General features: G+C 40.8%; 1 protein-coding gene across 3 annotated transcripts in view; it reads right to left on the bottom strand.

Moving 5' to 3' along the window:
• The window catches only part of TMEM132B (transmembrane protein 132B), a 254,751-nt gene that overhangs the window by 85,427 nt on the left and 151,500 nt on the right, over window positions 1-17,824 (bottom strand). The window lies entirely within an intron of this gene.

Below are 17,824 nucleotides of genomic sequence, written 5' to 3'. Positions count from 1 at the left end.
TTTAAAAAAGCACTTTGATTGCACTGAATATTTTTTTTCTGACTACTATTTAGAACCTCTTTATTGCTGTGCTGTGTATTTCTTAAAATAAAGCTTCTCTGCCAGGAGAAAGCATCTTGCTGGGAAATGTAACAAACACATTCAATAAGAAACAGGGGCCAGGGTATATAGCTGATGTTGGATGCAAATATAGAGGGAGCTATTTTTGTATAAAAGAACAAATGATTTTTTGATTAAAGACTTATGCTGAATCCTAACCAGTTAATAAATACCACAGCCCAAATGGCACTTAGGATTTTTCTTGAAACTATTCAGAGATCCTTACGTATTTACATACCATGTGATACTGTAATCACATGGTGTATTTTCACACTGCTGTGCAGGCAGCCGAAATACACCATAAAGCAATGATGGATTTTTAAACAACCAGTGACTAAAAAATTCAGTGATATAAGAACTTCTTTGCAATACAGAGCTTCCATACAAAGAACATCTCCCTTCAGAGGCTCTCAAAAGACCTTTAAATGAACGAGAATACAACTTCAGAGACACTTATTTTTACCATTGCCTGTGCTGCAGCTGAATAACCCAAGACGTGTATCTTCTGCCAAGCTGCACATTAACGTCTGTGCAGCAAACATTTCAGTTCACCCCAAATTGAAGAGAATGAACGTACTGGGTCACCCAGAGAATTGATGGTGGAGCCAGTGATTGACCCCAAAAGTTACTTAGTAGAAATCCACTGCAATGCAATGGGACTGACTCAGCCTGCCTATAATGCTGCCACATAACAGCCAAAGAAGTGTGTTTCCTGCAGGTAATTAAGCAGAAGAAAAAGACCAATCTCTCACATAGCTTCCCCACTATCCCTGCCCTAGGTTTTTGGTTACCAGCTCTGCATAGCTGAAGATGCTTCTTTCAGTCTTGTTCTTCTCCAGCCAACTACAACATGGAAGACGTGAAACAGTTTAATTTCTCTGTACACTCTTCCAAATTTATTGTGGGTACCAGGAAGAGTGAGTCTATGTGACAGCTGTTAAGCTCATGCAGTTATGCAAGGCTCTTGGATATTACATTTACAAACACATACACAGGTTCCCCATTTTCCTAAGAGAGAAGTGCTTGGATAAGTGACCTGGGTGAACCCTAACAACTAAAACCACACCTCCAACAAGAAGTTTCCTTGGCATTTTAAAAAGCTTACTTTTTTTATTTGCCTGGCCTTAGCAGTAATTGATCAGACTCATTTGTATACAGCAAATGCACCAGTAAAGAAAAATGCAATTAGACCTAGGAAAAAGTTACTAGCAACCCAGTTGCTGTTTTGATTTCAGAATTACAGCTGAGGCTGACACCTGGATCACCTTGGGGAGAAAAAATCAACCAGAGGAGATCTAAAGATGCAAACTCACCATGCACTGCATTTATGAATGAAAGGGAAGGAGAGACAGGCTGCACTGTGGCACTAACAGACCTTATTCACTGGAGGATGCACAAAAACAGTGACAAATGGTGCTCTACTCCTGAAGATCTTAAAAGCCTAATGTGACACTTTGAACTTAATCCTCTGCTTAATGGGCAGAGGGTGTGAACAAGTAACAGAATGCCAAGCAGGTAGCAAGGACAATGGAAAATTAAAAAACAGAGGTTTGTTCTGAAGTATTCCAAGAGTGCACAGAACTCATGAATCTACTGTAGAAGCTACTACAATACCACCTGCACAAAATAAAGAACGAATCAAAATAGGAACATGAGCAAGAATTATTTTATTCCTCCTACATTTTGTTCAGATTTAAACAAGACTAAGCAGATAATGAATTAGACCTAGCTACCTTTGAACCTAATGTGCTTTCAGATGAAGAGATAATGTGCAGGGTATCCCGTGGCTTGTTCACGTTTCTGATAAGAAATTAACAGCCATGAAAACATCCTCAGAGAAGCTAAGGCAGGGATCGTTGTGGTCCATTAGCATTAACACAACAGGATCTCCTCTCCCCCCACTTCCCTCAGAGGCCCGGTGTGCATACGATTGTTTTATTTTATAGTCTGTTAATTATGTGAAAAAAGAGCAAAGCCTTTCCTCTCAGTATTGATACCCACTTAACAGAAAGTAAAAATGTGGAACTGGCATATGAATATCAGTTCCACATGTTTTAATTAATAAACAACATGAATTCATCCAGCTGAGCAAACAGAGGGTGGAGCAGAGCCTGCATTCAGTGTAAGAACAGAAAAGAGCCATCTACAATAGCACTGTGTGCCTCCTCCCTTTGTTCGCTGAGATCAGCTTATGGTCCTGATGTTCACAACAAAACTACAAGCAAGAGAGAGAAACAAGTAGTTATAATGTATACCACTCCATTAAAGCCTATTTTTATCCTAGAAATGAATCCAAATTTCTCTAGAAGTGCCAAGATCACTCCAAACAACAAAAAGCAGAGGGGCAGATTTAACATTTCTCTCACTTTTAGAATCATTCCACAATTACTTTCTAATGGCATGCAAGTAAGGTTAACACAATGGTCACCACATAACATCTCTAGGTCACCTTCTCCAAGAGTAATCATTACTTTGTCACACTTGCAAGACAATGATTTCCCAACATGCAATGAATTCAAACACAGTGACAGCTAATGGCATGCACTGGGGGGCTGCTGGGATATTGCTCAGAGGTAAGGTCATACCATGAATAAATGAGTCTGGCTGTGAGTAATAAGTGAGGTTAATTCATTTAGGCTCCAAAAAGGAATAATTAGAAATGGAAAGGGGAAAAGTGGTGTTACTTCCCGCCTTCCCCACTCCCCTGTTTATACCATAAAATGCCCCCCGAGACTTCGTTTCAAGGAATTTCCGCAGCAGCGAAGGCTGTAACAACCTGCAGATGGAGCAGGGCTGAGCTGCTCAGCGGTGTGAGGCAGAGCAGACTGTGATGCCGTGGGGAGAGCTCCACCATGGGTACCACACAGAGGACAGCACACATTTTTCAATCCAGGGAGTCTGAGCCAGGCATGACCCAAACAGAACAGTGACAAATCACTGCTAGGATGGACATGATGTTACACTGATTCCCCTATTACCCACTGAAATAATTACCCAGTTTGAGGATGGTTTTGCTTCTTCATTTTCCTTGCTACAATTAAAAACATTACCCAAGCAAAAATACCAGCTGTAATAAAGAACAAAGACTCAGATAAAACGATTTCTGGAAGAAAGCAGGTTCCTGCATGCACTGCAAATCATGCTACACTATTGAAAATATCGCAAGTCCTAGCACGCAGGGTTAACGCAAAGCAGAATTTACAAAATCATCGTTCTTCTATTCCTCTCTTTCCTGAATCTTTTCAGGATTTCATAATCTCACCCTCCTCCTGCCCCCCCTCCCAACTCCCTTCCTCCCCGTACAAGAATATGCAAAGCCCTAGAAAACTGTTTAGCTGAAATCCTTAGATTTTGTTGAATCCTGGCATTCTTTGAGACAGCTGTATCTATACCCATTGCTGGTCAGTAGTCATGCTGGAAGCAATTAGCTTTGATGCTTTCTCAATATCCCCTTTCAAGAACTTTGAGATCCCTCACTGCTGTTGATTTAGATGTAGAGAAGCGCTGCAAAATAAAGAAATAAATAGAGTTCACCCATATGCTGAGTTCCTGTAGCCTAATTCAAATGCACCAACTTCAGCTCCCCACGATATAAAATTCCCAGCCCATCAGTGAAAATGCTCAAAGGCCTTGAACACCATCACCACAACCCTCAAAGACAGCCACAAACGGTTCAACCAGCCAGCAGCCATCTCGTTTGTACCGACAGGTTGCATTTGAGCATCTCCATGGATTTAACAACACTTTCAAGTGTGTCCTTTATGTTTACTAAAGGAATGTGTCCTTTATGTTTACTAAGGGAAAGTCTGTCATTACTGGTCTACTTAAAAGAAAAAAAAAAAAAAAAAAAAAAAGAAAAAAAAAAAGGAAAGAAAAACATGGTATGATAAGACAGTAGTTAAACGTATACTGATTGCAGTAATTGCATCCATTCCTCTGTTAGAAAGTCTTGTATTGTATTTCTAATATGTGCTGATAAGTGCATTCACAACATGATTAACAGCCTCCAGACAAGAATGGCTATTATGTTTAACAGACTGATTAGCAAGTGACAGAGCTGAAAACTGTACTCCTAGCAAATTGGCTGCTTTTAAATTACAGCAGCTTCTTTATGGTTCCATTTTTAAAATGCAATGGTTTGTTACACATGTGCAATGTAATTCCTGTCTGACAATAAGTAATAGAGGATACTGAGATTTTAACTTTTAATCTTCAGATCTCAATTAAAGCATTGCTCATTTTCTTTTTAATTACAGTGAAATCTGCACTATACACGGCACTCATTATGCAACCTCTTGTTTTAAATGTTTCTCACATACTAGCCCCAAAAACAGGGACAGCAATTCTAGTTCACATCTTTTAGAAGTCCTACATTACTTTAGCTACTGTTTTTGCTGGTCCTGTAAGCAGTGAAGACAGGATTTAATGGTATTCTTCCCAGCGTTTAATTAATTCTCTCTTCTTGCCGGTATAGGCATTTTCTCCCTGGACTTTCACAGGAGCCCCAGTGACTCTTGGAGCATGGCAAAGGGAGTAAGTGCAGGGCCTGTGCCACTGAATGCCCTGCTCACCTCCTGGAACAGAAATCAAAGCAGAGATCTCAAACTGCCTTCAGTTCCGACTTGCCACTGCAGAAAGATTGCCCCTGCTATAACCAGGACTGCTTATACCTCAAGTGAAATGATCTCCTAATTAATTCCCTGTATTTTATAACAAATAGGATTTAGGCACATAGTTCCTTGCAGTGGTTCTGAAAATCCTACCATCAAATGTGTGATTCTGTTTTTGATGATTGCTCTTATTTTTTATCACTGTAACATGACAGCACCAGTCTTGGAGTTGGGCACTCTGTGTATTTCTTACAAACACAACTATAAAGACAATCCTGACCCTACAGAGTTTGCAGTCCCCAAGACAAAGACAGAAAAGAGATACAACAATCTGTGCTGATTTAAATTCATACAGAAAGCCCAAACCCTTTAAGCATGAATTTATCTAGAGACTTTCAAGCTCAATGACATCATGTATTTCAAACCAGTTTATTTATAACATAAAGCTTAGTATAACTTGTAAGGTGATAGAATAAATCAATTTGTTCTATCACAGAACTTCATCAGATACAATACAGATGGCTCTGCTACCATGGTTAAAAATAACCTACACATTTTGAAATCAGTTCAAGGCATTTATCAAATTGGGGAACTGGTGGAGGAGGATGTTGTCTAGCTTGTATACAGTAATGGGAATAGCCACCCAGCAATTTGGTGTTTTTATTAATTTTATCTGTGTTCATCATTTTATTCTAGATGGTCAAATGAACTGGGAGAATTCTGTTTCCCAAACCATTTATCTCTGCTAAATAGCAGGACAGAACAAGTTGAGGTTGTTTACTGAATGTAGAAAAGAGGAGGGAAGAATCATCCAAAGGGCAACCTGATTGTAGAACAGACCATAAAACACTTCAGGAACAAAAACATTGTAAAGCAAGCCTGGTGTCCTGGCTGAGCGGTCCAACACTTCATGCTGGATGAAAAAGGAAGATGGGAATTGATAGATCCCAAGTGGTAAGCCCTGCAGTAAATTAACTGTCAGGGAAATTGCACCATGGAAGTGGCCTTGTGGATGTATCCTCCTGCATATTCCTCAACCAGTCTGTTTGTGCTTCCCACCTAATCTGGACCAGACAGGGAGACAGAGTGCAAATCACCCCACAGCCCTGCAAATAACACTGTTTGAAGAATGAAATTCATTTGTTTCTCTGCTTTCATTGCTCTTGTTGTCACATTCCACCCACAGAAGGAAATTAGCTGTTGGTGTTTGCTGAAAATTTATTCACCAAAGGATTTACAGCAAGGTTTTTGAAGGATCTCTGTCCATCTCTTCTGCTAGAAAGAAAATCCTGATGTCCAGGAGTCTATGGAGAGAGAGGACATAAAGCCAATATGAACAGCATATACCCAAAGAGGAAGGGCAATTTGCTATGCAAACTCCTGGGTCAGACAGAAGACCAAAAGCCTTTGTAATTCAGATAAAGCCAAATATCATCACAATAAAACCTTAAACAAACCTTATTAATAAACCTTATTAAACAGGAAAAACTCAAAACAACTAGATCAAAGAGAAGAGAACTAAGAAGGCTCATACCCAGCTCTTCCCTCAGGTCAGGTGTCAGTGCAGACTGCACCTGGTCCCAGCTAACTCACACTTCCTGAGCTGCAGCAAGCCCTGGCCCGCACCAGGATATCTCCAGGCCAATGCCTCCATAGAATCAGATTCACAGAATGGTTTGTGTTAGAAGGGACCTTAAAGACCACCCAGTTCCAACCCCCTGCCATGAGCAGGGACATCTTCCACAAGATCATGCTGCTCCAAACCCCATCCAGCCTGGCCTTGAACACTTCCATCTCGAGCTGGCTGCTCCCCAGTGCATCCCCACATCAGCCACCACTGACCTGCTCCCTGGCACAGCCCCTGCGTGGCCGCATCCCTGCTCATTGTTTTTAGCCCCATCTACTGGATTATAATGACAGCCTCCCAGTTGAGTGTCCAGGTCCTTGAACAATCTCTTGTGGCCAGAACACTTGCCAAAGTGCAATGTACTACTTTTTGACCAAGAATTATCCAGATTACTCCCTAGAAACATTTAATGCACAGGGCACAACCACCTATAAGTTGGACTCAAGCCAGTGTAAGCTTTACAGCTGCTTTCAGTGGGCAGAAGATGAAGAACTATTTTCATCTAAATCTAATCCTTTTTCCTGAAGAGAACCATAAATTTTAAAAGATCAACATATAATAACTTCTGTTTAGATTATCAAGTTCAAAGTTTACTAATGCCCATACCAGATAAATTTAGAAGAAAAAAAAAAAAAAAGATACCATTAGAATTCATTAGACACACACTTTAGATTTATCACTTATTAAGATATATATTAGCTGCTTCTACTACTTCAATTTATCAGCTGCACCGTATTTTGTTTTCAAAAGGATTACAACAGCACATCTAATTATATGAATGCTTCTGCAGGTTATAATTGAAAATGAGATCAGTTGATAAACTGCTTTGATAAGGATTCAAACACGTACTAGGAGCAGAACGTGACATCTATCCCTTCTGGTCTTGCTCCTTTGCAATGGCCTTAGAAATGAACAGAAATTGCTTCTGTTCTGCTCTTGCTCATTTGAAGTTCACCTCTGTCTCCCCAGATACCCACTGCTCCTCACAGCATCCCTCTCCATGCTGCCTCCCTGGCCTCCTTTCCCTTGTTGTTGCCGTTTGGCAGTCCTCTGATGCCAAGCCCATGTTCCCTGTCCCTGCTCTGCCACCTCTGCTGCTCTGGGAGCACCAGAGTCTCTCGGGCTTTGACCCCTTTACCTCCCCCTTCAACCTCATTTATCATCACATTACCAAACTGCAGCTTTCACTGACCATCATCCAGAGGATCCCAACTGCAGAGAAAGCAACACCAAGAAGCACAAACAGCTGCATAAACTAACAAGGCTGAATGATCAAGTGTTCCTCAGTATTGTATCAGAATTCAGGGTAGTCTCTATCAGCTCACTTTCTAACAATGATTTCAGATACAGCACCAAACAAACACTGCCTTGGCTGCCATACCTTGATCACAAATACAACACAAATTATTATTACCACTGATGCAATCAACATGGACAATAAAACATATCAATTTTTATATGTTTCTTTTCCTGCTTTACAATGCTGCTCACAGCACCCAAAACTTATACCATGGATCAAATTTAGCTTTTGACATAGACTGGGTCTGAAGAGCAGTAGTTTATTATTATGATTTACTTAGTTATTTACTTAAATAAGTCCATTTTCAAAAAATACTTCTGAAAGACAAGAAAACCCTTGAGGGCATTTTCCTCTGTTCATAAGTAGAATATGGAAACTGTGTTATGAGAGAAAAGTAACCTCTACCACGTTTCCCACAAAGTGGTATTAAAATGCATTCTTAGGTTTCCAAACTGTATTTGCTTTTAAATTGCTTTTAACACCAGAACATCAGGTTAATTAGTTTTATTCAGTTTGACTGGAGGCATCGAAACAGACATTATATGAGTATAACTCTGCTTGTTTTAAAGAATAAAATAATTCCATATATATATATTTTGGGGGGTGAAGCAATGACATCCTCTGCATCGGACCGCAAAACAATCAAGTCTGGCAGTCCTGATATACTGAAACATCAGAGGAGAGGGGCATAATTTATAAAAATAATGATTTAAGAAAGCAGGGATTTTTTTTTTTTAAAGTAAAGAATCAGAGGAAAAAGAGAGTCTGGGACTTAAACAAACAAACAAAAAAACTAGTATGTTCCAACACCCCTTTTTACCAAACCTTTCTCCTTCAGAACCCAACCCTTCAAACTAATTTTCAGCAGGGAACATACAAACAGAGCAGGGTGCGGAAGGAAGGTGTCGATTATCACTATTAAACTTCTGCGTTTCATTTTCAGCTGAGAAAATGCAAAAGAAAAAGAAAATCCTTTAAAATCAGGAAACAGAACTGAAGGCACTCTACACAGCATTTTAACCAACACTCGTGTTTTCATCAAACTTTCCTAATACTAGGTTGATCTTAATATTTGAGAGTGATTGCAGGAGTTATTACTTTAATTTAATTTCAAATAAAGCAAAATTTTATTAGAAAGATAAAATGCGAGTGTTCCAAGGAGACCTACAAAGTAGAGTAAACAAGATAAAGGCACCTTTCCCTTTATAGACTACTCGATGTCACATTGGGTTTAAACTTCCTATTGCACTGGTCTGTACAAACTGCTTGAATTTGGCTTGTACAACTGAGAACAAAAAGATCTTTGTGGAACCAGCCTAAGCTTGAAGCTTCCTTTTCTCCAAGTACCCTACCCTCATTTCGTCTCTTTGTGTCCTAGAGTTTTTACTTCTCTATCACTTTCATTGAAACAAAGTATTTCCTGTGAGTCAAAAGCAGCATATTGTGAGTTGCCACGCTGGATTTGGCGGCATCTCTCCAAAGCACCCCTTCATTTCACTGAGAACAAGCCCCCTCCATCCTCTCTTTCAGGGAAAAATTAAATAAAATAAAGGGTCTGATGTGCCACACAAGTGACAAAATCTGTGCAGGACACAAGTGCTTCATCTCCAGGGTAGCACTGGCATGAAGCAGAGACGCAGAGTCCCACAGCCCTGGCCACTGCCCAGCACCTGCCACAAAAGCAGAGGTGGTGCAGAAAAGACAAATAATGCACTAAGGCAAGAGCGTTTTTTACTCCGCCCATTTCAAGTCGTATTTACAAAGCATCCAAAGCCCAATTGGAAACCTGCTTCCAGAAATGAAAGAATCTCAATAGGAAAAAAACGGTAAGAAGATCAATCACACAAATGTCTAGTGAAAAACCCAGCAGGCCACAATGTCTCTTTGGAGATCTGCAAACAGTCAAGAGATGACAATACTCTAATTAAAACAGCACACTGTAAAATATATCCAAAAGGCTTTTCTTCCAATCCAGCCCCTGCTCAGATCCTAGGCAGTGAAGAAAACATCAAGTTGCACTAAGAGTTTTTTCCATAAAGAAAATACAGAAAATGAGGCATCCATAAAACTCTCCTCTGATAATTTAAATTTGAGAGGACCATGCGAACAAAAGGGATGGTGTCTGAGGCAAGAGGACAGATGGTTCTGCTCCTGGAGTGACGCACAAAAACGAGGCTTATTACAAGCCTTTTATTTTACTTAGGGATTTATTTATTTTTTATTATTTACTCTTATTTTGCTCTTTACTCATCTATTCATCTACCCACTGGAGTACTGAAAATTCAAGTTCTTGTTTTCTTGTTTTCTTGTTCTTCTGATTCATATTCAAATTCAAACACATAAGCACACAGTACAGCTTTTGCTGTAAAAAGTTTGAAGAGCTTTGCTGTGGATTTGGGGCCTTTTTAAGTGTGTAACAAGCCTATTACAGAGGCTAAATCAGTACCTTCTAGATGAATACACAGGAAATGAGAGGAACATGGCAAGCGACGTATTTCCCAGCCTGAACTCCCAGGAACATGTGGCATATCTTATTATTTTATGTATAATGAGTAACTTGTAATGTGTTTATCTCATCAAGAAAACCACTTTTCTCCTCATTTTTGCATTCCCAGGGTGCTGAATGAAGTGGTTTTGCTTTTGATTAAGGTAAATACATAAATAATCTCTTCAGAACGATTTGTGTGCTCTGGTCATGGTCTCAGTAGATGTTCCCACATCCTCAGCTGCTGAGAAAAAACAAGGCCACCTGCTTCAAAGGCCCACAGGTACAGGAGACTTCCCACAAAGCACAGCAATCAGATAAGGCCCAATGGTGTTCTCTTTCCAAGATGTATGCATACTCCTGCCTTTGTATCAAGTCCCCACTCAGTTACACCCTCTGAGATCCCAGCTGTCCAACAAAGCAGGACTCCCCCCTTGCAGCAGCCTCTGGACACACGGACATGAGTCCCACCTCAGGGGGAGATCCTAGGTCACAGCCCGCTGCAGTCCTGGAGAGCTCAAAGTGGCTCTTTGCTCAGGACCAGTATTTATAGGACTGCAAGAAGGTTGCCTTTAGCCAGTATTTTTCCATGCTGGCCACAGCTTGGGTAAGATAGCCCTGGCATTGCCCACCAGCCGTACAGCTCCAGTGGCCACTGTTATCTTAATTCTCTGCTTGCACTGGGGACATCAGAGGACTTGCTGGCACAGAAGGTACCAGCCCCATAACAGCCACACTATGATACTCCACATAAATTTAGAATGGAAGTGAATTATATCCAGCAGAGCACACAATAAAAGTTTAGGGAGACCGAGCACACTCAATCAAACAGGACACAGGAACTAACAGCAATGTCTCCGCAAAGAATAGCAGAGACCTATAGATACCGAAAGCAGTCAAGAGGGGTATCATTTTCTTCTTTATAAGAAAGTTGTCCTTGATCCACCTGGATTATTGCTCCCATTCTGGAACAGCTGAGCAATTGCTACCAACTGAGCTATCAGTACTACAATCAGTAGCATAATGATAGTTTTTCTCCCATATATAACATATTTCTTTCCCACAACTTTCCTTCTGGTCTTTAGCCTTGGAAAAAATTATATGATTTGTAATAATAAAAATGGATTTCAAGTGAGTAGTCCTTACAATCACCGTAATAAATTTACGGAAAATACATTTAATTGTTTTTGATGATTGTTTTGTTTTTGTTTATTTTGTTTGTTTTGTTTTTGTTTGCACAGCAATCTGGAAACTGTTTTGTTATAATTAAAGAGGACAATTACCTTTCTCTACTTTAACAAACTCGTGAATTAATAATTTAGGATGGCTTTGCCAGAGTAAATTTATTTGCCTATATTACAAATAACACATTCTCATGGTATTTTCTCTTTACCTCATCATATCTTCTACATGTATCTTTACACCAAGTTGTAATTTTCATTCGGGGACAAGAATGTTTATATGCTCTCATTTTACTCAGCTAGATGCATTCCTATCACATGGCCAGCCCATGGGTCACCCACTACCCATACTGAAGTGAGTATCTGTAGATCCAAACCCATAAGCTTGTCTTGCTTGAGCAAAAAGACTGCTTCAAAAAGTACAGGAGCAGCACTCCAGAAATCTCTAGCTAAGGTTTAGTCCTTACTACATGCGTAACAGCACCACACAAATGTGTTCAGAGCAAGACAAAACGTATGAAGGGCAAGTCATGCCTGGGGCTGAAAAGCACAACTGACACAGCACATTTTGCAGGTGCCTGGATCTTACTCTGTTACAGTGAAGAAAAACAAAATCAAGGAAAAAGCCCTTTTTTATGTTGTTTTAGAAGACTGCCTATGATTTCAAAATCAAACATTTCTATATTTCAAATTGAACTATATTTTGATTTAACTTCAATTCATTGGAAGTTGAAAAATTTGAAACTATGGCCTATTTGGGCCTCGGCTCTCAAAATTGATTCACCATCACTTCCTGTCCACTTGCTGCCATTTTTAATACTGATTTTGGAATTGCTGCCAGCAAACCAAAGCAACAGTTTCCCCACAGTCCCAGGAGATATCGCTGCCATTCATCCACAAGCAGATGGGAAGAGATGAGCAAGACAGAACAACTTGTGCACATCAAGTAAGACCCCGCGCCACATTTGCACGACCTTTCTTATCCACAGCACAGCTTCTCACCATACGTATGGCCCATGCAACACATGCAAAAGAGATTCACATATTCTGGGTGTGAAAAGCTTTTTAAGAGGGTTTTATTCAAAGCCACAAGCAACCACGATGAACATACCTACTCATTAGTACTGTACGCAGGAAGAAACTCACAGTACTTCACATGCACACAAATCTATAGACTACAGTCATTTAGGAAAGCTAATTGGGAAATTTCAAATGTCAAGTAATGCACTCAAACCACAAACAGCTTGTGGACAACTCAAAACAAGCAGAAGCAATACAAAGCATCTACTACAAATTGTATATCCAGCTCAAGTAATTACATTGGATAACTCACTTTTATGTTTTGGTCTGCCACCTGCTATGATACAGCACAGAGCAAATATCCTTGCTGAAGAATAAATGCATCCTCCTTAGAGTTCCATTCAGCAATGATCTTACAAGATTTGCAGGTACAGGTCACTGATGAAATACAGACCATGAGCCCCGTTGCTTGAAATATAGATCTCTATAAAGAGTCGTATAAAACAGGTACTGTCTGGAAAACTGACATAATTTCTTTAATAGAAAAAGCAGACACATGCCTGTTACTCAGTTGAAATAACGATGACTCTGAACACTGTAAAGGAGGACAAATTAAAATTATAAGAAAATCTTAACTGTAAATATATTTACTATGTAATTATTTAGAATATTCTTAATAAGATCCCTAATAAGTTGTATAAACAAGCTCAGTTTATGAAATGAGTCTTAAAGAACAGTTTCATTTTCTGGGATAAAAAAAAAAGAGAGATGGTTAAGTGTAGGCACTGAACAACCATCTACACAGACAAAATTAAAAATAAAGCAGTACATCTCAAATCTGTGTAAAATATGCTACAAAAAAGCGAGATCCAGTAAGACCCAGCTCAGATATTTCCTGACACTGGGCTGCATAATAGTGCTCTCCTCAGTGGGTTCACTGGTGTCTAACAAGCAGTGAGATGATGCTGTGGCTTTTTTTTTTTTGTCAGAAGGAGCCTTAATGCAGACTCTTGTTTATATAGCAGGTTTTATCTCATGAAATTTACAGCAGTTCTGTATCTTCACAAACTCTACCTTTCTAAAATTAGGTTGAAAGCAGGACACACACCCCTCCACCCCATCTCTTTAGCAAAGCATACTAAAAACAAGGCAACAGATGTAGATAATACCAAGAATGAAATACAATTTTCCAGTAGATTATGTCCGCAAAGAAGCTGGTGCGAAGGTTGCACCAGAAAATGGAAATGGAAATGGAAATGGTTCACAGTGCAGGACTGTAACAACCCCTCTCTAGGTAACACACAATCAAGAACTCAAGGAGCATGTGTTTTTTTTTCTACTGGGGATGTCACTGGTACAAGACAGGCAACCTAGGAAAAAGAAGTTGACTATTAAATGAATTTGCATGGGAGCAAATTAAAGAATGAAGAGAATTAAAGAATAAAGAATTAAAATTAAAGAATAAAGAGCTGAACAGAGAGCTGGGAATTTATCAGTACTTGATGTGTATTTACAGAAAGAGAAGTAACTTGGCGCTAGACTGCACAATTTGCTCATGCTTGCCAAAATAACTGCCTCAATCCAGACAGCTGAGGCAAAGGGGCATAGCCTTGCCAGTATTAGCTGATGTTCACATGGATGGCCAGCTAGCCAATGCCAACACAGTTCCTGGGAGGTGCAAGGAATACAGGATTGGGCTTCTTACGACTCACTTTAAATCACACAAGAACTGTAGCAAAACGAAAGCAGAATTTACATATACCTTCAAATTGTTTTAATCTTTCAGCAACAGGACCATAAAAACTCCAGAATGGTATCTTCTGATGTACACACCTTATGCCATGAACAGAACAGTGCAGTCTGGCCTGCTCTCTTGCATGCTGTTGCTGGTTATAGCCTGAAGCCCATGTCACTACATCTGCAGTCTGACACCACCATGCCTTGTGGCTGCCAACTTGAGATTTTAATGGATGATAGTGTTCAGTAGTACCAGTGACCACCTGTTTCTTCCTCGTCCTCTTTCTTCTCCTCTGCTTCTACTTAACTCACTCTTAAATGACCAACATATCCTGGAAGCAAAGGCAGATTAAAATTTACAGCGGATGATACAACATCTGTTGATTTAATTTCCACGGAAAAGATGGGCTGAAAACTGCAGTGAGGATTTAAAAGAGGGTGTAATGTAGAGGGTTAATGGGGAAAATGGAGCAGCTAGAATTTAAGCCACAGCAAGTTGTGCAATTTGACAGACTGCTTCCCTGGGTGGCAGGTGGAAGAGCAAGGCCCCATAGAGGGTGTGTCGGAAACAGGAATGATGTGATTGCAGCATGCTGTAACCAAAAATAAAGGCAAGCCAACCCCTGCCTATCTCTGCAGGGGAGTGAGCAGGAATTGAGATTAATAGCTCAATTCAAGTGCATTGTCTCTACTTTACACATCAAGTGCTTTAAAGCAAGCAATCGTTTTGATGCTTGCAGCCTACGTCCTCCCATGACAATCTACCAAAAAAGTTTAAACTTTCATTTTAGAGCTTTAGATTAACCAAGTCATGTTCATACTACCTCTCATTCTTCCCTGGAATGAGACAGAAGCTTTGCCTCAGGAAAATTCAAATCTTATGTCAGCAGTTTGTTAGATGGCTTCTGGCTAAGGGACATATATTAAAGGACAAGACCTGGTTTTGCAGCCAAGTGGCCACATGGAGGCCAGTGAACTGCACACTAAAAATAACCATTACTCAGCTAGACTCGGGTGTGGGAGAAAAATAGGAAACATCCCACGCAGACGGGACTCCCGCATTTGCTGAACTGCTCATTCCTTCTGGTGGCACAGAACACAAGAAACACTGCGGGTTCAACACGTCTCATCCCTGCCTCTGACCAGTTCATCTCAACATTAAGAACTAATTAAGAAACAGTGTTGTGCAGAGGAAGGAACAGGGAGTATCCATGAGGGGTAGGTCCTGCCTAACAAATTTGATTTCCTTTTATGATAAGATCACCCGTCTAGTTGATCAAGGGAAGCCAGCTGATGTGATCTTTTTGAACTTCAGCAAAGCTTTTGACACGGTTTCCCATAGGATCCTACTGGACAAAATGTCCAGCATACAACTTAACATAAACATCATCCGATGGGTGAGCAATTGGCTGACAGGCAGGGCTCAAAGGGCTGTGGTAAATGGGGCCACATCTGGCTGGCGGACGGTCACAAGTGGGGTCCCTTAAGGCTCCATTTTAGGGCCAGTCCTCTTCAATGTTTTTATAAATGATTTGGATGTAGGACTAGAAGATGTTCTGAGCAAATTTGCCAATGACACCAAACTTGGAGGAGCTGTGGACTTGGACAAGGGTGGAAAGGCCTTGCAGAGAGACCTGGACAGATTGGTGGGCTAGGCGATCACCAACTGCATGAAGTTTAACAAGAGCAAGTGCCAGGTCCTGCACCTGGGACGGGGAAACCCTGGCTATACGTACAGACTGGGCAATGAGACGTTGGAGAGCAGCCCCGGAGAAGGATCTGGGGGTTGTGGTTGACAGCAAATTGAATATGAGCCAGCAGTGTGCCACGGCAGCCAGGAAGGCCAACCGTATCCTGGGGTACATCAAGCACGGCATTGCTAGTCGGTCAAGGGAGGTGATTGTCCTGCTCTACTTTGCGCTGGTGCGGCCTCATCTCGAATACTGTGTGCAGTTCTGGGCACCACCGTACACGAAGGACTTTAAACTGTCAGAGAGTGTCCAGAGGAGGGCAACGAAGATGGTGAAGGGCCAGGGGAAAGACATGAGGAGCGGCTGAGGGCACTGGGCCTGTTCAGCCAGGAGAAGAGAAGGCTGAGGGGGGACCTCATCGCAATCTACAACTTCCTCGCGAGGGGGAGTGGAGAGGCAGGTGACCTATTCTCTGTAAACACCAGTGATAGGACCCACAGGAACAGTGTTAAGCTGAGGCAGGGAAGTTTAGGCTGAACATCAGGAAGAGGTTCTTCACCGAGAGGGTGGTTGCACACTGGAACAGGCTCCCCAGTGAAGTAATCAACTGCACCAAGCCTGTCTGAATTTAAGAAGCGATTGGACTGTGCACTTAGTCACATGGTCTAAACTTTTGGGCAGACCCGTGTGGTGCCAGGAGTTGGACTTGATGATCCTTATGGGTCCCTTCCAACTTGGGATATTCTATGATTCTATGATTCTATTCCTTTTACCTCGGGCCTGGCTGCCACATAGGGTTTGTGCTGGTGTGGCTTTTCTGGTTAGGAGCTGAGGCAGACGCCAAGTAAGGCTCTCTCCTCAGTGTAGTCCCAAAGATCCCTGAGGGAGGATATCTAAGGGAGAGCATCAAGACAGGGCAGGCATTCAAAAAATGCCACAAGCCCTCCAAGAGCCAGCAGAAGCCTACTACACAGAAACTGCCCCAAAAAAATAAATTCAGTACCACTGAATGTAGTTTATTTATTTATTTAATATCCCTTTGCTTTACAAACCCATGTAAACTTTTGTCATCTACAGCATCCTCTGGCAAGGGCTTCCAGGGGTTATACAGTCAGTGACACTGTACCTCTTTTTACTTTGAACCTGCCAACTGCCAGCTTCAGTTGATGCCACCAATACTTTTTTTTTGAAAAGACAGTGATTTCCCTATTCAGCTGACACAGTGCTAATTTCTTCAGATCTGATCTATTCTCATTGAGGTAGGCATCTTCATGCCAGTGGGTACATTCACTTTCCTGTAGAAATATTCCTGCAGAACACAGACGTTGCCTTCCTAGCTGCTAATTTTTATCTTTTAGCTTAACTGAAACTTCCTTCTGTATCCTTAGTTTCATAATTAAGTATCTACTATGTATAAGGTAATGGAGTTTATAGAAATTCAATTGAAAAACGTTAAGTACATTTCTTTACATAATAAATATTAGAAAGATATCCATTAAAGGAAATGGAAATAATGGTACTTTAAAATTAAATGGCTACAAGTCTTAATTTCTTTCAAATTTAGAAAGTACTCCAAAGTGAGCTCTTTCTGTGACTGCAAAAGACATGGTATTGTGTTATTTTTTTTATCTGGGTGTATTTCAGGCAGGAAGCCTGACAATTTCAGCTAATTCAGCTAATGCCATTGGATGTCATGTAAAGATGGAGAACTAAACAGTTCTTGCATTTAAGGTAGTGGAGTAGCTTTGATTTTGCTCACCAAGATCCGGATCTATTGGCACGTATGCATTTGAGTCCATCAGCCACTGCTTCAAACAGCCATGCTCGCACCAGTCTCAGTGAGGACCTGTATCACTACTGCCACCATTATGTCCTGTAGAAAAAGATTTTCTACCTTTGTGAAAACTTGAGTCTTTAATTTTTCGCAGTTGTGAAGATGAGCTACCAGGATACAAAGCAAGGCTAACACAATGCTTACTTGACAAATAAGCAACATGTCTTGCAAAGAACTGGAGGAAAGATGTCTATTTGTAAAATAAACTAATATACTTAAAAAGCAGCAGGTACTTCTAGC

Source organism: Aythya ferina (genome assembly GCF_964211825.1).
Source record: "Aythya ferina genome assembly, chromosome: 17".
In the NCBI taxonomy this organism is placed as follows: Eukaryota; Metazoa; Chordata; class Aves; order Anseriformes; family Anatidae; genus Aythya; species Aythya ferina.
The sequence above is the reverse complement of the archived record's forward strand: the minus strand, read 5'-3'. Positions and strand labels throughout refer to the sequence as shown.